The sequence below is a fragment of the Emydura macquarii genome, unplaced genomic scaffold (assembly GCF_026122565.2).
Source record: "Emydura macquarii macquarii isolate MOO-44397 ecotype Brisbane River unplaced genomic scaffold, CSIRO-AGI_Emac_v2 contig_3108, whole genome shotgun sequence".
Taxonomy (NCBI): Eukaryota; Metazoa; Chordata; order Testudines; family Chelidae; genus Emydura; species Emydura macquarii.
The window spans coordinates 5,449,513-5,476,534 of NW_027133245.1; the positions used below are offsets into that span (position 1 = coordinate 5,449,513).

Below are 27,022 nucleotides of genomic sequence, written 5' to 3' on the forward strand. Positions count from 1 at the left end.
TTTTCTTCTGTAACATCATTGATTTTAGTGAAGTTTTTTCCATTTACACTAGCAGAGAATCTGGACCCCAAATTTTTCTGTAATTATTCTTATAAAATTAATTCAGTTAAGACCAAATATATTTTACATAAATGGCACTTTACTTATGCTGGATATTGGTCATTGCATTATAATATAAAAAATCATGCTTATATGAAAAAAATGGGCAATATTCTTTAGTAATGACCCAGACTACTACTGGGCACATTAGGAATGATGCACTATATTTCTTTAATACTGTAGCTTTTATTTTTTTAGTATATTTTTAAATTAAATTAGTTTCTTTTGAAAGTACATTTAGAAAATATACAACTATATATTGTCAATACATACACCCACAAACACACACTCATGCAAGAAACAACATAACTTCATATAGTGCATTTATATTAGATACCTTTCATTCTTGGATGTTTGAAAGCATTATCTTTGAGCTTATTAATTCTCACAATATATGCAAGATGGGCAGGTATACAGTACCATATAACTTTTCATAGTATAGAAATAAAAACTAATTAGTGAAGTGACAAAAATCTGATTCTTCCTACCTTCAGAAAAAAATACCTGACCAAACATTTATATTCGAGAGTCCCTAAACCAAATCCCAGCTCCAAAAACCATCACATTTTGGGGAAGTTTGGATCTGGATATGAATCTGGATCTAAACTTTTTTAAAACTATTTTTATAATGGACAGAACCCTTCAGAGAGCACTTTAGGAACATGACCTCTGCGTTCACACTGGGTTCATCTGTAATTTCTTAAACTCACTCTGACATGGTGCTTCAAATATTTTGTACATCCCACCTTTTGTCACAATGTGCCGTAAAAGGATGCTCAGGCTTTCAACTCTGAAGGCTTTAACACAATGGCATATTGTCACCAGCCTCTTGTTTTCTTTGATAATCCTCTGACAGAACACAGTAAGTTAAAACACAGTTCTTCTCTTTTTCATGCCTGAGCAGATGTGCTGACTCTGTTCCATTGAATAATACCATCAGATCCCATCTGTACAATTATCAATGCCTGGCTCCTGAAGTTCCTGTCTGGTGAAGAAATACATCTTTCAGAAAGCCCCACTGTTTTGTAATACAGCTGCATATGATAGCAATAGCTACCTCTTGTTTAAATTATGTCAGGCCAATTAGGCTGAGAAACACACTGCTCTCTGAAGTGAGAGCCTAATGCTAAGAAAATGTATACATAATTTAACATAGGAACAGGTTGGTGCTACAGGACACATTTAGTTTCAAAAATATATTTCCACATACACAGCAGATTGCAATTATATTGACTTAATTCTTCTAAAAGTGAGAGTGGGGTTAAAAACTTTGGGGTAATTATTTTAATAGGGCTATGTATTAACATCACAAAAGAGAGTAGAGATGTTTTAAGAGAGGTTTACCCGAGATTTGCAGTAAAACAACATAGTTCCACTGAAACCAGTTGTAGTTGTTTTACGTCAGCTGTGGATTTAGTCCTAAATCAGGAACTCTTCCTTATTTTCATTGCATCAGATGGAGTCATCTCCTGGAGTTGTCAGACTATTTATATTAAAAATAATAGACGTTAGAGAAAGAACAGATCTACTGATATTCTAGCTCATTTTTCCTTGCCAATGTAGTAGTATTCCCTCTGGTGTATTTTCTGAGTCTTTTTCCAGCCATGTTTGAAATGTTCCAAGCTATTCTGGGACAGGGTAATATTCCACAGCATAACATGGCTCACTGTCAAGAACTTCTCTTTTTCCATATACAGTACGTCCTCATTGTTACTTTTCTTAACTTCGTGCCATTACTTCCAGCTATAACCATTCATATTATACCAAACAATTCTTCTCCACCATCAGTGTTTACTCCCTTCAGATTATCATGGACAATTGTCATGTCCTCCTTATCCACATTTTACTCTCTTCGGAGCAAGCCCAAAGACCAGCTCAGGCATGTGAGCTAGGAACTGGGGGATCTTCATGAAGACCCCCACTACCATGGAGCAGCATCCGACTTCAGACTTCTAGACTTCTACAGGGAGGTTACTCCATTCATTAATTGATCTAGGTGGATGCCCCTTCCATAAGGGAAAAGAGTGAAGGAGCCACTTATTTGTGGCGTCTCTGTCCCTGTCCCTAAATGCCACATATGAAAGTGCACAGAGTCCACTGCCAGAGGATCTCTGCACCTGTGGATGTAGGTTCAGTATTTGCCTCTTAATTTTTCCTCATAAATCAACTGCAAGGATTAGCAACTACTCATAAATTATACTTAGCATGTATATACCTGATTATAACTTAGATCTATCCTATTGACTCCTAGCACAAATCAATTTCTACTAGTATTGTTTCCAGATGTGTAGCCTCCATTGAATGACTGTTCAGTTTATTTTTTCCTAAATGCACTGTATTAGAGCCCAATCCTGCAAACACTTAAACACCTGAATAATTTTACTCACAACTAGCCCCACTGAATTCAATGGGACAACTCACAAAAATAAAGTTACTTGTGTACATGAGTGCTCATAAAGTGAAGCCCTTATGTTTCAGGTAGTCCAATCTAATTCCTTGTTTTATCCCTGTTCAGATATTCCAATCTAAACCCTTATTTTTTCTTATTCCAGTCTAATCACGTTTTTGTTCTCTGACTATGAGCAGTTTTGCCATATCGATCTCATCCTTGGCTACAGAAAATACTTCCAATAATATACAGTATATGTACCTGGTTGCCATATGATCATTCCATTGGTTACATGGAAAGCCTCAGAACCCACCAATCAGAGATCTGTAAGGATGTTGGCTTCTGCCAGTAGTCACAGAGTCTCTGTGCTGCCTCTTGGTGCACTGTTGCTTTCTCTCACCTCCTGCCAGCATGGCTTAGTAGCTGCTAGCACAGCTGGATGGCACTCCCTGGCCCTGGAACACGTACAAAAAGTGGGTTTCATTTCATGAATGGACTCTGCATCAAAGGTAATACATCCCCAAGCAGATTCCTGGCTGTTTTCCAGGTAGGACAGTATGCTCATTGTCCTGATATGCCATTTCAAGCATGGAACCCCCATGTTCTTCTCCAGAAGTAAAGGGAGATCTACAGATGAAAGGTCCCCTTGTATTGTTCACAGCACCTTCACATTTAGTATCATCTGTGGATGTAACTGAAGTGCTCTCTACTAGAACTGTGTAACTAACTGATTTTTTGGTTTGCTTGCCATTCCAAAACAAAAACTGAAAAAAAAAAAAATCAGTTTAAAGTTTTTTGAAATTTTTAGTGAACCAAAAGGTCAAAAAACAAAAACAAACAAAAAATATGTTTGTTTGGGTTGAACAAAATGTTTTGTTTTATTTTTGAGCTTTTTAAAATGTTTTACTTTTTGAAAATTAAATTTAAGTAAATTTCAAAATGAAAAGTACTTTCAAACTGAAAAATCAAAACATTTCATTTAGCATCAAATCAAATCAAAATGTTTAGATATTTTCAGAATTTTTTTTCCTGACCGAAACATTTTTTTTAACAATGAGGGTCATTAATTGTGGAACAATTTATCCAAGGTCATGGTGATTTTTTATCCAGGGTTGTTGTGGGCTACTTTAAAATCAAGATTGGATGTTTTTCTAAAAGAAATATGCTTTAGGGATAATTTTGGGGGAAGTTCTATATCCCATGTTGTACAGGAGGTCAGACCAGTTGATCACAATGGTCCCTTCAGGCTTTGGAATCTAATCATTCATGAAACTCTGCCAGACTCATTTCATCAACTGTTGTCCTCTCCATCCATTACATTTGCCCTTCTAACAAAAAAACAATCATATTTGTCTGACAAATTATTTGTTTTTAAATACTCGCTCAATACCGATAATTCTGGTATCCGTTAGATGTTTATTTTTATATCATAATATTGGTTCTATTATTTTACTAGGAATTGAAATAAGAATGAATGGAAAACAGATATTTCATGGTTAGCACCACATTGGGACTAGTTTCCCCCTCCTACATTTGCATTATTCCCCCCACTATCTCCTGGTATGTACCTAGTTCTCCACTGCTTTTCAAAATTAATTGTCAGTGGTTGAGTAAATCTGTTAATTAGTGGCTTTAAACTTCAACATGTACATCAACCAGACCCACTGATTCATTTACAAATATCTTTTCCAGATATTTCTTTGCCTGATTTTTATCTATAGCTATCTGACAAGGTCGTCTCTAGTTATGTGTTGCACAAATCTCTTATTTTTCCTGTGAAAGATCGATTTTAAATGGGAGTTGCTATCTCAGTCATTTTAAAATCATTATTGGTTAGCTCTTCCTCCCTCCATTATTAATGCATCTGCTTTGTCACAAGTTCTTAAAACATCTTGCTTGATATTTCAGTTTTCACTTTTGCTCATTAAGTCTTTATTCCTGTTCTTTGTTATTCTGTATCCTCCAAATTGCTCACAATTACATGAGACCTCTGCTACAAATGCCATCACTGCCTCCCTGTGTTTCCATCTCCCTTCTTTCCATCCCTCAACCTCATCACTCCCTATCTTTTCAACTGAATCAGGTACTCACCGTTTTATATTTCTGTAAGGATGTTAAATGAATATATTAGCTATTTGTGTGCTTAATCCTGGGTAAATAGTGTTCTGAGAGTGGCCTCACAGATTCTTGCTTTGCGTAAGGGATGAATTAAATCTTTCATTTGGGAAAGTAATGTAGAGAAAGGCCTCAGAGATATGAAATAGCTTGAATTTAGATTTGGACTTTGTAGCTGGCTGTTATCACTAACAAACAAAGTCACAACAAAAAACTAAATCTTTTGGGGATATTCATTCATTTATTATATTTACCTAACTCAGATAGTGGTAAATCCAGAATAAGACAATTAGAAGGAACAAAAAATTGTTCGTCAACATCAGAATATCAGCATTATATATCAGGGCCTTGGTCGAACAAAAACATTAGATAGATAGATACATAGATAGATAGATAGATAGGAAGTTCAAAATATGACATTTGAGCGGTGATTAAAATGTACCTATAGAGAGATGCAACAGATAAAGAGATCAGTCAATAAATCAGCTAGCCTGGAAAGTTATTTAGAGAAATCAAAGAATTTAAATGAGAGAAATGAGACAAATTATTTGTTTGTTCTCTAGTCTTTCTAGGCTTGCTGAGATTAATATGATAAAATCTTGAATAAAAATGAAGTTAAAGCAGTGGGGATTGATTATATGAATTTCATTCATTAAGAAGGTTTCACTGTCTTTGTCTATAAAAAATGTGGATGTCGTTTCTGGGCTGTCAGCAGCTAGGCTCTCTAGCTCAAAAACTGTTGTGAAACATTAATGAAAATCCTCAGATACAGAGAAATAATGGACCTTGATTGCAATCAGAACCATGAACCAGAGCTTGTCATATCCCAGAATGTAAAAGTAGGCATTCAGTACTAAATCACATGAAAGAGAATTTATTATGACATTCATGATTAGGTAATTTTTTTCTCTCCCACATGATAAATCACTATTTTTCACAGCCAGATATATTATTATCATGAATCTCATATCTGGTTAATTTTAGAATTAAAGAAGTTGTCTTGGTTTTTTTTTTTTTTTCAGCAAGAAATCTTACTTCCTTTAGACACAGATTTACTACCAAGCAAAACAGAAGAGTGGTGATACAAAATAATCAATTCACTGATTCTGATAATTATTTTTTCTGGAATTGAGGGACATCCACCAACATATTCCAAAGTGGGTACTGTAATGGGGTTTATGAGCCCCACACTGGTGAACTGAGGATTAGAGAATACCTCTGGGCCCCGAGGGTCCCGCCCAGCTGCACCTGCTGGACATGTCACACTGGAGGTGGCACTCAAAAGGGAGCAGTTCAGATCAATCTGGGTAGACAAAGTGGGAAGGGGGACAGTTGTGTGCTACTGGCTCCCGCACAGAAACTGCCAGGGCTCCACATGGCTAAGCTCAGTCCCCACTGCTGAGTCACCACAAGTCCTTCACCCTATGCAGGATTGAAATGATGGACCACCACTGATAGAGTGACTGGAACACAATCAGAGAGAAATTCAGGGAGAATCCAGAAACAGACTGGTGCACTGACAGAGGAACCAAACCCGGGGTAGGAAGTGGCCCAGTGAACAGGCATAAGGAAGCCTGTAGACCACATATGTGAAATATGATTCCTACATGGGTCCTAGGTTGGAACCTTGTGGAGCAGGGAGGATCCCGATTCTCCTACCCTGGCCACTGACTGTCACCACTGGGTGATACAACCACTGACTTCGTTAGTCTTTAAAGTGGTACAGAACTCTTGTTGTTTTAACTACTGACTGTTGCCATTGGGTGGTATTGCCAAATCTGGACTTTAACCCCCTGACAACTACCTAAACCTATTGACTTAATAGGGAGATATGGGTGCTGATGGGGAAAATCAGGCCATTTATTAGGGTGTCTAAATATGAATTTAGGTGCCTAAATTTAGACCTCCACTTCTGACACTTCTGACCACAGGGGATTTTTTAAAATTGGATACTTAAGGAGAAATTCATCTAGTGGGGGGAACTGCAGTAGAATCATAAGGCAGAGGAACCACTTCAGTTCTGCTGTTGGGAAGAGACTGAGCAACAGAGACTCTACTTGGGGAGATTCTTCAATCCCCTGAAAGCCACAGAGCTGATTGCTAGAGGTGATAATGTGGTGTAGTGAGAACTGTGTTGGACTTACATGCTGTAACTTTAAGAATGGAGGGAGAGTGGGTGTTCCTGGTCTTTCTTGAAGGCTAGGGGGCTCTGCAGCAAAGCATGTGATGATGTAATATACTTAGACTTCTCTAAGGCGTTTGATTTGGTACTGCACGACATTTTGATTACAAAACTAGAATGATACAAAATTAACATTCAGTGTTGTTGTAGCCATGTTGGTCTCAGGATATTAGAGAGAGAAGGTGGAAGAGGTAATATCTTATATTTGACCATTTTCTGTTAGTGACAGAGAATAGCTTTTGAGCTTACACAGAGTTCTTCTTCAGACCTTCAGTGTAAGCTCAAAAGCTTGTCTCTCTCAGCAACAGAATTTGGTCCAATAAAAGATATTACCGCACCCACCTTGTGTCTATAAAATTAACGTGGCACTGTGTGGTGGGGTGCTCACTCCATGCCAGCCTTGAAAGGATTAATGAGGCTTAAAAGGGGGCCAATTAACTTGAAAGGCTGCTCCTGAGGGAGAGCCAGGAATGGAAAGCTTGATTGGTGATGGAGCCCAGCTAAGAAGGAACAGGCAGTGCTGGTATAAACACAGGAAGCTGGCAGCAGAAAAGAGCTGCAGTCATTCCCAGGGAGAAGGGAGCTGTGTTTGGGGCTACAGTAGCATCAGTTACTTGCAGTTACACCCTGTGAGAATGGAGTTTGGGCTGGTAATCCCAGAGAGGGGGGGCATGAGAAGTTAGAGTTGAGAAGTAAGAGGATGTGGAAATGATTCCAGGGGAAGAGCAACATGGTTTGAGAGCGAGCAGGCCAGCAATGCTAGACATAGGATACCTGGATTAGAATCTGGAGTAAAGGGTGGGTCTAGGTTCCCCTACCAGCCACTGGAGAAGTGGCATGGTCAGGACCATGAAAGGAAGACTGCCATTTTGTATAGAGGGATCCTGGAAGGATAGGACTATGGTGACCCAGATGCAGGGCTGAGACATGAAGGAGCACTCTAAGTCCCAGAGAAAGAGAAAGACACCAGGGAGAGGAACTGACAGAAGGGGGTGTCAGACTTGTGAAGAGCTAATCCTCATAGTAACCAGGAGGTGCCATCCTAGTGGTGAGTGAACCCTGTGACACAAACATTTAAATTGATTAAAAACTGGCCAACTGATAGGTCTCAAAATATAACTGTAAATGGGGAGTCATTCCTGAGCAGGTCTGTTTCCAGTGGGGTCCTGCAGGAACTGGTTCTTGGTCCTGTGCTATTTAACAGCTTTATAAATGACCTGGAAGAAAACATTAAAATCATTACTGATAAAGTTTGCAGTTGATACAAAAATGGGGGAATGATAAATAATGAAGAGGACAGGTCACTTGATTTATAGCAATCTAGATCACTTGGCAAACTGGGTGCCAGCAAACAATAGAAGTTTTAATATGGGTAAATGTATCTGTAACCCCTTGAAGGGGATGGATCCTGAAATACCACACTGAGCATCTAGGGGACTCGCCCTTGCACTAAAGCAGCAATGGTGGCAGAGCTTCTCTGTTTCCGAGATTGCCTAGGATCTAGGGTGGAAATAGAACTGGCTAGCAACACTAGCAATCATAAGCCAAAACTCAGAGACAAAGGGTTTGGTTTTACTTTTAGTTTTGGCTGTGTTTGGAGTGTATCAGGAAAAGAAGCATCACAGCCAGGGAGGACCCTTCTACCCTTCACATTACTACCTGAGGGAAGACTTTGAGTGCTTTGGAAATTTCTGGGATATTGAACAGTGTCACCTCAGCAGAGACCAGAAACCCAAGAGGCTGAGGAGAGTCATGGTCAGACTAACAGCAGCCAGCCTAACTGCACATTGGAATCCAGATCAGAGAGACACAAGGATGATCTTGCCATCCTTGGTGTGTATAATTTGTAAGAACACCCTTATTAATTTATTTTACTATTTTGTTTTAAGTAAGTCACTGATTTCATCACTGCAACTATCTATCAAAGTCTGAGCCTAAACTCACTGTTTGCTTACTCAGGTGCTGGAGGGAGCACAGTGACGTTTGTACTGGCTGTAACTGTTGAAAGGGGCAGAGTTATGTAATAGTGTTTTGTCTTTTATTATTCTAATCCTCTTTTCCACTGTCCCTTATCCTGAATGCCTCATACCTAATAAAGTCCCAGTTATTGTTTTATTACTCTGGGAATTGTGATGACTATTTTATTTGTGCATGCTCTGACACTCCTCTGTATGAGATACTGTGTTAAATATTTTTCCAAGGGACAAGCCTTCTGTGTTCTCTGCACTAGGAGGAGTTTCCAGGGGTAGAGTCACCAGGCATCCTTATAGGTGAACTCAGGACCCACTATCCTGAGGGGAAAAAGGAGAAGGCTGCAGCCATGTTGCAGGGCTGGGTTCCATATACGTCTGGGAACGAAAGAACGTAGGCCATAATTAGAGGATTGGGGACTCTATCCTGGGAAGCGTGACTGAAGAAAACTTGGGGATTCTTGTGGATAATCAGCTGAACATGAGCTTCAAGCGTGATGCAGTGGCCAAAAGAGTTAATGTGATCCTGGGATGCATAAAGAAGGGAATCTCTAGGAGGAGTAGAAAGATTATTTTACCTCTTTATTTGGCACTGATATGACCACTGCTGGAATACTGTGTCCATTTTTGGTGCCCACAATTCCACAAAAATGCTAATAAATTGGAGAGGGTTCAGAGAAGAGCCATGAAATGATTATAGGATTAGAAAACCTGCCTTATAGTGATAGACTCAAAGAGCACAATCTATTTAGCTTAACAAAGAGAAGGTTAGGGGGTAACTTAATTACAGTCTAAAAGCACCTACATGGGGAACAAATATTTAATAATGGACTCTTCAGTCTAGCAAAAAAGCTATAACACAATCCAATCGCTGGAAGTTGAAGCTAGACAAATTCAGACTGGAAATAAGGTGTAAACGTTTAATGGTGAGACTAATTAGCCATTGGAACAATTTACCCAGGGTTGTGCGTGGATTCACCATCACTGACAATTTTAAAATCAAGATTGGATGTTTTTTTCTAAAAGATATGCTGAAGGAATTATTTTGGGGAAGTTCTATGGCCTGTGTAATACAGGAAGTCGTAGATTATCACAATTGTTCTGTCTACCCTTAGAATCATGAAATCTAAAAGTAAGTATGGAAAGAACCATCATAAAGAATGTTGGGATGAGCTATGCCTCATTGCCTTAAGGCCCAGCCTGTTTTTACTTTCTCTGTTCTTGGGGTTTTATGTGTTGCTGCTCTGAATGCAATGAAATAAAGAAATGTTACATTAAAACCTTCCAGCAAGAGCATTCAAATTTTTATCTAATTTCTCTGTTTGTATACCATATACGTAACAAATGAGACCATGGTCAGTTGGTCCATAAATTAGTGATCTACTGGACACATACCCTGATTGGTGATGGGGGTATGGGGACAACTTGCTGCATGCTGTGAGCACTATTACAGCTTTCTGTTAAAGTAGTGTACACGGATCTGTTGCTTACAGGTTGCGGGAAGACTCTGCCTTTTCACTGGTTCCTGGTGCAAAACCCAAGTAATTCCTTATATTTTCCCTAATGAGAAATGAGGCACTCTCCCATCCTTGTTTACAGCTAAAGAGTGGACAGAACATTCCTGCCAAACTTTTCGCTGAACATAGCTCTCCATAGAAGGCAATGACTGGACCACCACTAAAGGAAGTGCTGCAATTAACATCACTGAATTCCAAAGATCATGTAGTTTGGACATTACTCCATTCTCCCTGATGAGTCAGATGACATCCCAGATGTAAATCTTAGTTCACATCACCTATGGAGGCAGTCAGAAAATTAAAACTGGCTATACGATTCAAGGCAAGGACCAGTTCATTTGACAAATGCCCAAGTGCTAAGTAGTGGTAAAGTCTGCTCTCCAAAAGTGGATGTCAGAAAATTGCTTTGGGATCCAGCACATTCAGATGGCAATGTTTTTACTTGAAATATGATGGAGTTATCCTGTTACTTGGGATACATAACCAGATAGATTCTTTTCCCTGGTTGTCTCCACTATAGAATGAAAACAGTAGAGTCAGATTCAGGAAGTGTAAAATCTGTGCCATTCTTACTGCAACTACTGCATTCTACAAAACTCATGGTTTTAATGTTAAATCTTTGTCACTAGGAGGGATTAATTACTGGCCAGCTAATATTTGCCCCAACATCTTACTTTCAGATTGTACAATCATACAGAGATTCAGAATGCAGCAGAAATCCAAGACATTAAAAAATGTACTATAGGGAAAATTCCTGCACTATGGGATGTGATCTCTAAATGACCTAATATTAGGTCTTCCCATTCTAATTTCTATGATTCTGTTATGTTATGGTTATATTTGTGATTGGCATGGATGTATTTGTGAAGACATAATACGCAATGAACAAGATCATATGATAGTTCAAAAATCAAAGTATAAATTACACACTACATTAGTTTTGATTTATTGAGTTGTCATATAGTCTAGAATTACACAACAGCAAAGGTACAAACTAATTAATTGACACAATACAACACTTCAGGTTTACTTGAGATTTTGGGTTCATAAATATTTCATAATTGGATTATTCTTTAGCTATTTAAAATGGGTCAGCTGCAGTGAAGAAATCTGTGTGTGCATCAGAAAGAGCATCAATTTATTGAGGTGTCAACAAATTAACTTTGATCTTTGGCATATCAAATGGACAGGAATTACATTGCAACCAATAACAACATGAAGTTTATTTGAGAACTATATGCTGAATGAAATTCTTCACTCTGCGGAAGGCTAGCTGAGGGTCTTTGCATAACTTAAGTCCCACTTAAGACTTCAAATTAGAGTTTAAATCTATCTATTTTAGGAACTTGTATGGCCCCAATATGCTAGTGTCTGAGCACCTTGCAATCTTTAATGGATTTATCCTCTCAATACCCCTATGAGGGAGGGAAGTACTAGCATCCCTATACAGTCAGGGAACTGAGACACAGAGAGGTTAAGTGACTTTCCCAAAATCACACAGAAAGTCTGGCAGAACAAGACTAAAACCCAGTTCTCCCATATCCTAGGCTAGAGCCTTAACCATTTCTTCTCACTACTTGGGATGTGAATAGTGCAAAGATGCTCTGTTTGTCCTGTGAGGAGTGAATTTCAGCCATTGTGCACAAAATGCTACAGTTACAGTAGACACCAATAATTCACTTTTACTACCAGCTGCCATTGCAAAGTAGAATATGGATGTGACACAATGTACTCCCATGTACACCCTTATGATGTGATTGTGTATCATTCATGTTCACTCATAGTGTAATTGTGTATTGTTGAATGCAAATTATGTCATGTAAGGTGTTTTTGGAATGCTCATGACATACTGAATCTTATTGTTATAGTAGTATGTTTGTTGCAATGTCATATGTATGGGTATGAGGCTTTGTTATGTAATCTTCCCAAATATGCGTCTCATGGCTTGAGGCAGATTTAGGCAAAAAACCTCCAAAAGCAGAGAGGTAATTCAAGCCTCACTAAGGCATGCATAAAACAACCCAGCTCTTCCAGGAACAATGGACTTGCCTAAACATTGATAAGGGAGGCTCATTGACTCAAGTGGAGGAAGCCATGCCGGATATTGTCTATCACCTGAGTGAGAAGGAACATGTTAAAGGAAGAGACATTTTGAAATCTGGAGCAATCTCTTCCACTTCCATCTACAAAACAACATCAAGCAACTGAAGGACTATCCACAGGGGGAGGGCCTGGCTGAAGGAGGTCAGCCAGCCTGTGGTGAGCATTATCTGATTTTGTAAGGTTACTGAAAGTGTTAAGCTTAGTTTAAAATGCAATTTGCTTTTATTTCATCCTGACCAAATCTGATTTATATTCCTCTGACTTATAATCACTTAAAATCTTTCTGTACTTCATTAATTTGTTTGTTTTATCTAAAGCAGTGCATGTGGTTCATTTTAAGTGACAGAGCTGGTGCATATCAATTTCTTTGATAAATTGATGAACTAATCATGAGCTTGCATTATTCAGTAGACAGAACTGAACATTGCAAGATGGAAGTTCTTAGGGCTGCATCTGGGACTGGGCATGTTTGTTGGGTTCATTCTATTGCATAATCCCATGAGTGGCTGGGCAGAAGTTCCCACTCACTAAGTTAAGGGTTACTTGCTTGCAGGAGTCTGTGCCTGGGCTGATCCAGGATTTGGGGTTCACACAGTGGAGCAAGTGCAAGACGGGCTCCAGGAATAAGGGATTGGGGTGACACAGCTATACCCCAGTCCAGATTGCATAGGGGAATATCACACTGGGATATTCTTGTCTAAGTACAACAAAGTAGTGTAGTATCACAGATACCACTGTGTGATGAATTGTTGTCATATGCTGACATTATGCAAGACCTATAGGTCAATCTTGACTTACCCCTTGCTGGGTTTTTAAGGAAAGGTGAAAGAATGAGCAGACATTTACACGTTGTGGGAGAAATAGAGCTGTTATAAAGGACCAGGATTTGTTTTGTGATAATTCTTTGCTGGATACAAGATTTCTATGTGCAAAAACTATTTGTGTTTTGTGAAATGTTCAAGGTGAAAGTACCTGCCAAATGTTGAGCAAGAAATAGGGACTAATTCTGGCCTTGCTCCAGTCTGCTCTGGCAATGTATAGGTGCCATATAGGAATGGCAGCTGACCCAAGGAACAATCTCCTACCATAGGAGCAGAGTAAGGACAATGCAAAGAAAGGTATGTTGTTTCTCCTGACAGGCCCTAATGAAGGCAGCATGTAAGGGGTAGGACCGAGAGAAGGATCTGGTGTTCCTATGAGGATGAAAATGGAGCCCTCAGGCAGCTAGAGGAAAAACACTCTAAGACAGAGCAGCCCCTGTGCATAAGTGTTTGAAGGATCAAGGCTTAAGGCTGTACACCTTTTAAGTTTGTTAGCTACAAAAGTTATTTCCCCTCCCGCCATTCCAATACAACAAAATGTCTAATTTTACATAGCCTGGAAAAAATTCTGATTTACTTTAATTTGCACTTCCTCCTCAGGCAAAGTGTACAATGACAGTGATAGCATCGGTGTCGTAAGGTTACTTGGCCAGTTACAATTATTATCAGACCATATGTATCTGAGTTTGCTTGTTTTTCACAGCCAGAACTTTTGGCAACATCAGTTGTTTCCTCACCAACAACGTTAATGTGGCATTTTCTTTTTTATAATTCAGAATTGTCTTCCCTCATTTTCACTGTTTTGTTTTTTATTTTTTCTCCTCTATAATGTTTTAGTTATTTTAGTGGCTAGGATTTTCAAAGTAGCCTAAGAAAGTTAACGAAATTCAGGGGGAGTTGGGCACTGAATTGCTTTAGGCTCCTTTACAAATCCCACCTGGTATGATAGTAGTTTAATTTTTTCTGTAATATTCCAACTGTCTTGATAGATTCAAGGTACAATCATATGTACCTTGAATGCAATAAAGACTCCCAAAATATCATTCCATTTCCCTATCTGAACTCAATAGTTTTAGTAAAAAACCTTGCTTTACATATTAATTTGGGAATATTTGTTCAGTTTATATAAGTTTTAGCTATATAACATTAATGATGAACTAGTACATTAAATAATACCTCACAGTGCCCTTTAAAGTTCTGCTGAGTTTAATAGGAAAACAGTTATTCAAACTACTCTAACTTGCTCTAGTTTGAAATAGTTGTCCAGAACATCTTCAAAAGTTTATACAATTTTCCTAATGTTACACCAGAAAACTTTTTACTTAGAACTTTTGCTTCGGTCCAAAGTGAAATGGATATGTTGACCAAACAAATAGCAAGGATGTGATTGCCTCAGTAATGATACCCATGAGAAATCACTGAAGACTAGCTACTCTATTCATCAGACTCCTTTTGTGTTTTGAACAAAACCAACAGAAGAAGTACATGCTAAACATCAGATCTAAATTCACTGTGGTGTCTGAAAGGAGAGTGGACATAAAAGTACTATAGCCGAGCTGGCAGATACCTTGGATTCTTATCTGATTGAATGTGGGCAATTTGGTGAATTTGGGTTACGCTTGCAATAATTGATATTTTACAAATTCCAACAGTTTCATTCAATAGCCTTCAAAGACTACATAAGAATAGTCTGCAGGGCTCTGTGAGGAATATAGAACCTCCATTCCAAAGACCATAGACTTCTACTCTACTCCGACACACCCATTTCTGATAATCCAGGAAATTAATATCCTGTGTATGATTTTGGACCAGGATCATCTGAAAACTCTGTCCTGAGCCAAACAAAATTTATTGAAATTAATTATCCATCTATTCTTTCCTTCAGGAAGCCTATTTTTTGTCATCTGTTATCATCAATTATGCCATTTTGGTGCTTAAATATTTAGAATTCATGAAGTTTTCTGATTAGCAATGCATATGCAGAAACAATCTGTGCAGACTCTGTGGTTAAATCAAGCAGAAGAAATGCAGTACATTATAATGAAAAGGGCTTTTTGTTGTAAAGCTCGGTAAATTAAGGACTGGCATCATACATAGTGTGCCAATATCATCCCTGATAGTACTAATAGTTACACCAGGGATGAATTTGGCTCAGTCAGTTTAAATTAGTTTTTTAAAATAATTTCTGAAAAGTCAGATATCTATACAGTACCTTTTGAGATTTTAGATAGCATTAGACAAGAGGAGGTGACCAAAACCGGTTACTGAGTATCACAAAGCATACGGTGTACCCTCTCTACGCTGGCGTGTTTTGCTCAGTGATATGTCTTTAACACTTCAGACCAAACCACCATATGCAGCCAGCTGAAGTTCCCTTGTGACAAAATAGGTTTGCACAGCTATTCTTTCTCTGTCAGCTCAGCTTCTGAGGCATACAGAATAAGCACTCAAATACAGTGGTGATAGTCACAGGGAATAATATTCATTTCAGATAAAGAGAAAGGGCCCAGTTTTTATATCCTTACTCACGTTGAATAGCAGCATGTTCCACAAATGAAACATCCACAGTTGAGTTCAGTGGGAATAAATGTGGAATAAAGTGCTAATTGATGGGAATGAGGGAAAAAGAATATATCCCAAAGTGTTTAGATTAGATAACATTCTGTCAGTTAACATATACAGGGCATGAAAAGCAATCTGTCTGTGCATTACAAATAAGTAGCAGTTGAAAGCCTGTGCTGTTGCATGGGTGTAAGTCTTAAAATCATGTATGTGTGTTGGAGGAGAGTAAAAAATGGTGGCTCTTGGTTTCATGCACTGTGCTGTAGGGAGCAATGTTGCTGTTTGCACATGTTCCCTGAAGTTTGTGCACAAAGCTGGCTGGAGACCCAATCTCCTCTTTGTTACCCCACACAGCAGTTACTCCCACCTTCTCTGATCAACTGTCACATTCCAATTGCCACAGAATCTTTGTACTCAAACATTCCATATGGTTCTTACAGGACCCAGTGATGATTGAAGCTGGTGATATTCTAAACAAAAAGAACTCTCAGTCTTGCATGTAGAGGTGCATGCATGCATCACTTCACACTGACTCAACAGACATTCTAGGCTTCAGAGTGACACATCGAGAGAGTGACAATCCTGGAAGGTTTGTGATGATTATATGGGTGGTGAATGAGGACGTGTGCCACTGTGAGGAGCTACAGCTATCTGGAGTTATTGTGTGTGCTGGCTGTGTTTATTTGAGTCTAGGAGGGGTTGTTCTGGGAATTATATGTTTATTTGTGTGTGCTGTGTGTACTGGTTATATCGTTGTGTGGGTGGTTTTGAAGAACTGTGGCAGTTAGGCCAAGTAATCCCTCATACATCCAATGAAATTATTGCATGCAAATTAGCTGTGGAGTAAGTGTGGAAGTTGGTTGAGTTACCTCTGATAACACAGTGGATTAGGACTTTTTTTTCTTGAAGTGGCATAGATACATACCGGACTGTACCCAAAAGCCTGTGGTGTCACATGGATGTAATTCATAAAGTGAAAGTGGCTGAGAATTAAAAACTGGATGGTAACAGATTATGAATCCCAATGATGATTGAACCTGGTGATATTCTAAACAAAAAGAGTTCTCAACCATGTTTGTAGCTATCTCCATTGCTTCACACTTATTCAACAGACATTTTAGACTTCAGAATGACACACAGAGTGACAATCCTGGTATTTTAGTATATAGATTAATACTGATAATATTTGATTCCAGACATTCTCTACCTTAAAAGTGTTGCATTTATTTTACAGATAACTAAAAACATAAGAAAACAAAAATAGAAAAACTGAAAAACATAAATAAGCTTCAATCCATGTGGATATGTAGGCATCATACCTACGTTATACTAGGTCAAAACAAAATTTGCAAGTAAATAAATAACTCTTTGTACCATCTCTCATGACAGCATCAGTTTGACTGACCATTCTGGGCTTTACGTTTGACTGTCAGACAAAATTCTGCCTGGGAGATATAAAGAATTCTGCTTTTAATGAAACAATATTTCCTTCCTCAAACTTATATAAGGGAAAACATTATAAATCACCTGTCTACAGACCATTTGGGGCCACATCCTTAGCTAAATAGGCGTGAATCCTTTGAAATCAATGGAGCTACACCAGTTTACACAAGCTGAGTAGACTGTTCTATATCTTTAAATTTAAAAATTTACTTGCCATAATGAATGTATGTATTTTACACACAGATATTGTGTACTAATGCAGATTCGTATGCACAGATCCCTTTGAACTACATTCATGACAATTGTTTTCGCCAGGTATTTCTTTTGGAACTTCAGAACAGTTTCTTTTTTCTTTTTTAATACAACCCTGCTAAACACATATTCCAGTTACTGAGACATTGCGTTACAATTTAAGGCAAAACCTTGAGTTTCTAGACAGATAAATTAGTTTCCACTGTTATAAGTGAACAACTGAAGTTCTGAAATTCTAAAACATTGAAGACTTGGTAAATAAACACATTAAATCAAAATTTGTTTAGCTTTGGGTAGCCAGCTCTAAAATAAAACTAAAAAAATAAATATTAAAATAAATGTCTATTTTCTTTCACAATTTGTGTGTAAAACACCCTTTCATGAATTTGCTTCCTGAAGTGGATTTAGAATAGATATAGCCTGAATTTAAAGAAAAAATCTTGATTGATAATTGTGTAGGCCAATATTTTCAAAAGAAACTAGTGATTTTGGATTCCTCAGTTTTTGGCAGCCTGACCTGAGACAATTTAAAAAGTCCTGAGGTATGAATGGCAACACTCCTATTGGCTTCTGCTAGTCCAGGAATTCATCCTTCAATTTTAAGAGTGGATGCTCGGCATTTACTTGTCTAAAATTTTTTTGACTAAAATTCTGACATTTAACTTGTCTAGAATTATGTACACAAATATGGAGGCACTGTTGAAAATCTGGGTCATAAAAACACTGGCCTAAAAGCCATGGTATCAACAGTCTTAACTATAAAGAAGATGTAGACAGCAGTGTTTTGGGAAAAGATAGTCTTTAGGAGTGGTTGGCAGACCTTTCAAATACGAATCTCTTTTAGAAGGTAATTTCAAGAACTTGAACTCTGTTTTTGAATGATAAAATCTTCTGATTGCTAAAAAGTGGAGAGTTCAGTAGCACTGCATTTGAATTGCCTGACCAGCAAATTACCTTTCTAGAGAATTGTACATCAGCTATTTCACTTTTTCATCACTTATAGAGATGCCATCAAAACAGAATGACCTAAAATTGGACCTAGTATTTTTTTAATTACATTCTTTTCCCAGGTTCCAATAATTATTTGTATTGTGTGTTTAAACACTTATCTGCCAGCATTCATTAATGATTTAGAAAGAAAATAATAAGCCTTGGTCTACATTAGAAAATAAGGTTGGTTTACCTACATTGGTCAAGAGTGTGAAAAATCCACAGCCTTGAGTAGTGTAGTTAAACTGATCTAAGTACCCATGTAAACAGTGCTAGGTAGACAGAAGAATTCTTCCATTGACCTAGCTACTGCCTCTCAGGGAAAACCCCTCCTGTCACTATCTAAACTGAAGTGCTACAGAGGTGCAGCTGTGCTACTGTAGCATTTTAAGAGTAGACAGTAATAGTAATTGAAAGACCTTGTGGGGTTAAGGATTGGTGAATTTCTTGAATTAATTTGGGTTATGGAGACACCCAGAGCTGAGAGCCACTGTTACCTTTCTACTTCAGCAAGAGTGAGCTCTGCTAGAGGTTAGTCTATATATCAGTTCCCTGCCACACCAATCTCACCAGCAAACTCCTCAAGCCCAAACCTTGCCTAGCAGGTAACAATCAGTGAACTCCAGTCCCTGAGCTCCTTAGAGATAGGTGCTGTGCATTGCAGAGAAACATCATTGTACATTCACAGAAGATATTAAGTTTGCTGCTCTGTTAATCAGTTAGTTTATTAATTTAACTGGGATAAGTACATGCTTCCCTTCAAATACTGCATTAAATTTGTTTATCATAAAAGTAAAACAAGCTTATTAAACAGAAGTCATAGAGTAAGAGATGAAAGTAGAAATGGCTACAAGCAAATAAAAGTGAAAACATGCATCTAAAAGACTAAAACTTAATCTAGCAAGGACTATGCCTTGCTAGATGGTTCAAGGATTGACAAATTTCTTGGTTTTATTTTGGATTTACCATAATGAAATACTATTCCCTGGTATTTAAAACAACTTAAAAATTAAATGCTCTTCAATTTAAAAGCAAAACTAACATTTTTTTCTATCTAAAGTGAGGATTGTGGTATATGACCGAAGAACTCATTCAAACTTGGGATGTCAAAAGTGAATGTTCTATGCATAACACATACCTGCCAAATCCTGAAGACTTGACTCAGTTTTTATTCAGCCCTTACTCAGGCAAAATGCCCTTTGAAGTATGTGTGGGGTTGGGTCTCAGCTGCTCTACCCAACTCCTAAAGCCTCTTTGTTGTTGTGAGGGATGGTGGGTCTCCACTAATGTACCCTTCACTCATCATTTCTGCTGCTGCCAAGGAGGTAGAGAACAGCTTTCTGCTATTTTGTTCATAACTTATTATAAAATGTCTTGCCTTGAGACCTTAAATAGGACAACTGCAATTAATCAAGAGTGAAATCCTGGCAACAATGAAGACAATAGGAGTTTTGCCATTGCTTTCAGTGGGACCAGATTTCAGACCATGTGTGGAACTGAGAGTCAGTCACTGGGAAATGTTAAAACATAAATATGCTATATCTGATTCTTTACATAACATCAGCTGATATACTAGGTGTATATATGCTTTTGGTCCCTATTAAAACTGTAAGAATTTTATCCTGTCCTTGATCTGTATTCAGACTGTCGCTTCATAGACATTGGAATGAAAACATGATATACCTTTATATAGTTAGCATTTTGCATTTAAGAATAGATTATAACATTTGCTCAACAGAAAGTCAATTTTCTGGTATATGGTTAAAAAAAAGATGTAGAAAATACAGGTCAGATTCTGCTCTCACATACTTGCAACTCTCACTGAAATTTAATGCAGCTTGAATGCCTATTTTTATGCTGGAAGGTGTTAATGCCTTCCATCAAGCAGGCCATTGATCATTAAAAAATCATACGCCTACTTAAAGCCCATGGGTGTGTTGAACACCCTTCATTCAGACCAAATGGAAGGAGAAGTTAAGTGCCTTTTACATAATGATAGCTGGAGACAATAGCAGCCTCTACCCAAGTCACTACCCCACATAGCAAAGTCTGAATAAGAACTAACCCAGGGAGAAAAAGGAAGGGTTTCCTGGGACTGCTGGCAAACTCAGGGGCTAAGGGACTGCTTGCCAAGCTGTGTGTGCGTGATAAGCAGAAAGCCTCCTGAAAGAGAGCAGACAGCAAGAGAAGCAATCCTGACCGTGGTGTTGACAGGGGGCAGAGAGACAGAACAATTTGTGCACAGAACTGGCTGGAAAAGCAGACTTGGAAAGCAAGGGAACTGCCTGTACACAGAATTTTGTTTACAAACAGGATTGCACTGACTCCTACCATCAATTTCTCCACCTAATTGAATCTCCACTCCCACTCCTGCAAGACTCTGAATATTGGCTAAACCGCTTGGGCCAAAGGAACAACAATATGCTTAGTTGCAGAATTTGCCTCTATAGATAAAGAAAGATCATGGCATTTAGCATAGCCTTTAAAATACCATCTGCTCTGTGACTATAATACTTCTCTCCACCAATGATGCCAGCCTCAATATTCCACTCATTTATTTCTCCCACAAGTGTCTTTACATCTCTTTTCATGCCTTAAAATTCTCTCCCTCCTCTAGTATACAAAACCATTGCTATCTCTTCCTTCAGCCCCCAAACCTGCAAACACATGCACACTTACTTAAATCTTTAAGCATGTGAGTAGTCACATTAGCTTCAATGGGACTACCCTTAGGAGTAAAATGAAGTACATAAATGTCTGCAGTTTCGGAGTTTTAGACCGCAGTTCAACAGAGCACTTCAGCACACGCTTAACTTTAAAAATATCCAACTAGTCCCATTAAAATAATGGGGCAAAAGGACATACTTAAAGTTAAGGACTTGCTTAAATGATTTACTAGATCAGAGCCAGAGTGCTCAGTATCTTGCCAGATGAAACCTGTGATGAAAAGAGATGGGATTACCCACTTACTTAAAGTTAAGTACATGTTTAAGTGTTTTGAATCTCTCTCGAGGGATCACTTATTGTACAAATGAGTTCAATCTTCCTTATTATAATGTTTAGCTACTTAGATGTGTACATGCCTGAATTGAGTAACCAGATGATTATATCACCAAAACCACTGTCCTTGTTCATTCTATCATCTTCCTATTTTTTGTCACCTTCACTAGATACACTGTCCAGCAAAACATTAAGTGCATACATAACTTTAGGCAGATGGATATGAGAAACTAAGAAGGAGGCAGTGTTGCCTGGTGGTTAGAGCACTGGATTGGGATTCAGGAGAGTGGGGTTGTATTCCTGGCTCCACCACTGGACTGCTGGGTGACCTTGGGCAAATCACATCACTGTTCTGTGTCTTAGTCTCCTCATCTATAAAACTGAGATAATAATACTGACCTCCTTTGTAAAGTGCTTTGAAATTTACTGATGAAAAGCACCATATAAGAGCTAGCCATTATTATATGCAAGTGTTTGCACCATCAACATCATGGTTTCTGCCCAAACAGCTTAAAATTTAGGGGCCCAGTCTGCTGGAGGATATTTTTGATAGCTCAGAGCCCAGTAACAGGCTTATATCACTGCCCATGACTGGAATATCAATTGTTATGCTTATTGCTGGAAGCTAAAAGGAGGCCTTCTGAAACCTTAGCACAACTCATAGACCAGGAGGGCAGGGGGAAATCAGTAACCTCAAGGAGTAAACATGACCCTGTGCCCTCCTGACTTAAGTTGTTTTTCCAAAGCATATGGTTTTACAAGATGGAAATTTAGCAATAGTTAACTATTGCTATACAACCGGTTAACTGATGAATAGTTTCCCCACCTGACTGATGGAAAATTCCCTACCTGACAGGCTGGAAATCTCCATACTTAACTTAGCTTCTGCTCAGAAGTTTGTTTTTTTGGATGAACTTCCTATGTAATACTAACAAATTGGATATAAAAAGAGGAAGAAATCTAAGCTCAATGAACACTTGGACACCTCTCAAGTTCCCTACAGACAGAAGGCTAGCCACTGGATGTCTACAGTTATCCATTCAAGATCTCCTCAAGACCCTGGGTAAATATGAATCTGGGGTTAATTTGGGGTGCTCTACTAATCTGTTCTGGATGTGTGTAAATGCTGGAGACTAAATAAGATAGGAACTTTGAGTGAAAGCACCTTTGTTTGCCTGCTTGCATCAACTATCTTTCAGCCAGACAGCTGTATCCCCATTGATTTATTTCCTGCCTCCACCTGGCAAAGAGTAAAGTTACCAAGAGCTTTGGGTTCAGCAAAACTCTGGGTAAAAAGTCCTGCAAATAGTTACTTATGTGTATAACTTTAAGCATGTGAATAGTGCCATTAAAGTTACTGGAGAACAGGACTACTCATGTGGATTAAGTTAACCACATGATTAAGAGTTTGCAGGATCAGAGCCTATGTCTTTCTAGTCTTCCTATATCTTCTGTAAAGCCTCTAGCACAAGTAGAGGTGATATTTTACTATATAAGATCAAAGTGCAATGGTTCCTATGAAAAAATGATACCAAGTATAGAAATGGACATGCCTTTGTTTAAAGAAAGGTTTATAAAATAGACTTCAATATCAATGTTACTTAACATCCTGAATTTGTAAATACTATAATTTATTCTTGCTAGTTTTAAATTCACCTGTTCGCCCCTGACTGATAGGGTGTTTTTATCTTTAAACATTTTTCTGTGTGAGTTCATGAATTTGTGAAAAATGATTAAAGACAAAAACACCTTATCACCCGGGGTGAACACTTTTCACAAGGTGAAATTCCATATCTGCCCTCTCAGTCCTTGTCCTCCAAGGAAATCTGTACAACACTTCAAAAGACAAATCTGCAACTTAAATTCATAACTCTGCTGGACACTAAAACCATGGACTTAACAGATACACTGGTTTTATAGCTCATTACAATAATTGTGTTATACACACGGCTGCCTGTTAACCCTCTGCAGAGATGTTACTTACTCACTTAATTTTAAGATATCTCTTACAACTTGTGCAAACACTGTATATTCAATGAGCTGTTCAACATTGTATTTAGCTTGGTTGTTGTATTTATTGTATTTAGCCTAGCATTGTATTTGTATTTATTGTATTTGTTGTATTTAGCTTAGCATTGTATTTACTCCGGTTACCTTCTCCAGACATAAGGAAGAGCTCTGTAAAGCTCAAAAGTTTGTCCCTTCAGCCAACAGAAGTTGGTTCAATAAACTATATAACCTCACCTACCATGTCTCTCTCATATCCTGGGGCAAACCTGGCTACAAGAACATTGCAAACAGTTTATTTTAAAGCTATTATAAAAGCTCCTGTTAGTGCTGTTATAGTCAACTATATGTCAAGATTTCCATTGCCATGAATTTATAACCTTGTTGTAAAATTGGGCTTTAGGCTAAAATTTGGCAGATAAAGTCTAAACTCAGAACCAAATTGTTTTTAAAAAATGTGTTTGTATAACTCTTACCCTTTTTTATTAAACAACATTTTTCAGTTTAACATACTGAGAGCTTAATGCATTTTATATTTTTGTTCAATATTACTGAGCTACTAATATTTCAATAACTGTTCTCTGGGATGCAGATGAAAGCAAACAAAAGTAAAATAGAGTGGAAAAGTCTCAAAAATCAGCCAGAAATAACCTGGTACATTTTCCTACTGCCCCTAAGCCCATGGTAGAGATGCTTAACTAGTTTGTATAGTGTGGGTGCTGAGAGCCATTGAATCAAACTGTAAACCCTGTATATGATGGAAAACTCCTCAAGCCAGGTGATATGGGAGCACCCCTAGCTCCAGCCCCTGTGGTCCATGGAGATCTTTATGCCCCTAATTTGTTGGGCTGAGAACTGTAGTATTTCAAGGCGTGTGCAGCAAGTAGGAAGGTACAGAAAAGGGGTTCCAGGAAGATGTCTTTCTCTACAGCATAATTCCCTCAGAAATACATTGATAACTGAGCAGAAGACAGTGCTGTGCAAAGCATCATTTACTTCACTTTTGTATCTGTATCATCCTTAAAGGAGGAGTAAAAAGCAGTTATCATCCGAGAATGTGCTGTCTGAGAGGAATCAGTCAGGCACAGAGAACAGCCCAGATGCTTCCAGATTAGAGTTGGGTGAATTTTTTTGGATGAATAATTTATTTGCTGAAAAATACAGTTTTGTTTGCCCTAAAATTATTTGTGAATTTGACAGAAATTTGCCAAATTGTTTTGGTCATTTTTTTTCAGGCTGAATTAACAAAATGGAAGAGGAGGCCTTTATAATCTTTAGCCCAGTGATTGGAGCATTAATCTGGGATGTGGGAGACCCAGACTCAGATCCTGATTTTGGGACAGGGATTTCAACCCAGGGCTCCTTCTTTCCATTTGCGTGCCCTAACCACTAAAACTGAAGATTATAAAGGGGTACACTGCCACTGCCGCCATCACCTCCTACTCCACTTCCTCTAATTTGTGAATCTAGCCCTTTAAAAATGCCTGGAAACAAAACATCTCAAGGCAAACAAAACATTTTGTTGAACCCAAAACGGACATTTCTGATTGGCCAAAATTCTGAAAAGTTCAGCTTCTGTCAAGCTGAACCATTTCCCCCAGCTATTTTTCAGAACTGCCAGCAAACCAAAAATTATTTGCCCAGCTCTACTCCAGCTATTCTCTGAAGGCCTCCATCCCTTTTTGAGAAGATGGTAATTCTTTATCCTTGAGGGGCTGAAGAATAAGGCTAACAATCTGCATTTAAAACTTGTGGATTTTTCTAAAGGGAGAGGGAATATAGGTGTAAATCACTGTGCACTAAGCTTTTAGAAAAATCACATCAGTATTAGCTTTGTTACATTCTTCATTCTGGAGTGGAAAAGTATGTCTAAGAGGTTTTATGTCAAAGAACGTACAATGATTCCTATAGAGTAATGGAAGGTTATTACACAGTATCCTGTACACAGTATGCAATTTTAGAGATTGTGTAGATATGTAATTATATAATGGATTGAATAAGCCAATACTATGACCTGGAGAAAATAAATATGCAATACAGAACAGGGTGTTTCCTTTGGTCATTTTATACAAATGGAGAAAACACATGCTTTTTGTAATTGTTTAACACATATTTACATCTTTCACACATCTACCTGATGGCTTCATTTATCAGAGAGATCTTATAAATTACCCAGCCATGTACTGTTAATATAATTTTAATTATGCATCCTTAACTGTACTAGGCATTTTATAGATCAAATAAGATATCTGAAGATCTTTTCACAAAAGGATATATATATATATATATATATGTTTATATATACATACATAATATGTATATATATATTAAATATTTAAAAACCACCTCAATAGGATAAGCAAAAGCATTTCAGCATTCTTTAGTAATTACTCCAATATTCTCCTTCATCCTCCTTCCCTCCTACATCTCTATCCATCCTTGTACCTATGTCCCCAAGTGGTCTACTAACTTCACTAATAATTGCTCATCACTTCACTCTGGGGGCAGGGGATCTAGAGCGAAGGAAAGATGGCCAACCACTGATATGTATGTGGGTGGCCTAGCTGGTGGGGGGGACCAGAACTATATGGGAGGCCAAGCTAGGAGGTAATCAGTGCCTCAAAGCCATGGCATCAATGAATCACATTGCTAAAAGACATAGATTGAGGAAACAGGGATGATAATTAATCACTGGCACCATTTATCAATGGTCATGGTGGATTCTCCATCACGGGCAATTTTTAAATCAAGATTGGATATTTTTTAAAAAAAGATGTGCTCTGATTCAAAAGGACTTATTTTGGAGAAGTTCTATGGCCTGTGTTATACAAGAGGGAAGACTAGATGACGATAATGGTTCCTTCTGGTCTCGGAATCGATGAAAAATTTCCTCATATACTAAGAATAGCCTTAAAGTGATGTGTAGGTGTATGGTTTCATCCCAGTTTTGCATGATCCAGGTATGCTGAACTGTGTCAGGCAAAACTCATTATTTCAATAAGAAAGAATGTTAACTTAAATTAACAAGCCAGAGTTAGGTATATTATGCTGATCACATTATTTTCTGATAATGCTGAGCGTAACGGGCTCACTGTATTGTCAATCACATGCTGTGTCCTGATCAAAGGAAGTTTTGGGAGCAGCAGCTAGTACCCATTCCAACATATTGTTTGCTTTAAGTTCTTACTTATACATACTAAAAAAATCAGGTACCAGTTTCTTGTGAGGAGGTTATTTTGGTTGTTTTCTCATCCTAAAAAGTCACAAGCTCAGTTAAATTTTATTGTCTCTAACTTTCGATGCATCATATTTTGAGAGGTTTTGCAAGTATCAGAAAGTATGTAATAAGATGAAGTTAATGAAGTATATGGCAAAATATGCCACAGGCTTTAATCTAGAATTTCTGCACATAGTGGCTTCCGGAATGAAGCACGCAGCGATTGGTAAAATCAATATTTTCAATTGCCAGGCAGTCGGTGTTAAATGTTAATGGAATAATATAGCTATGTCATCTAACATACACACTGCAAAATGAATCTATATTGATATTCATGCACTAAAGATGAACTTCT

General features: G+C 38.0%; 1 long non-coding RNA gene across 1 annotated transcript; it reads left to right on the forward strand.

Moving 5' to 3' along the window:
- Window positions 1-7,743: 7,743 nt before the first annotated feature.
- Window positions 7,744-8,903, forward strand: LOC137141651 (uncharacterized). Its single transcript, XR_010916691.1, has 2 exons — window positions 7,744-7,833; window positions 8,394-8,903. It is a non-coding gene; the product is annotated as an uncharacterized lncRNA (long non-coding RNA).
- Window positions 8,904-27,022: the final 18,119 nt, after the last annotated feature.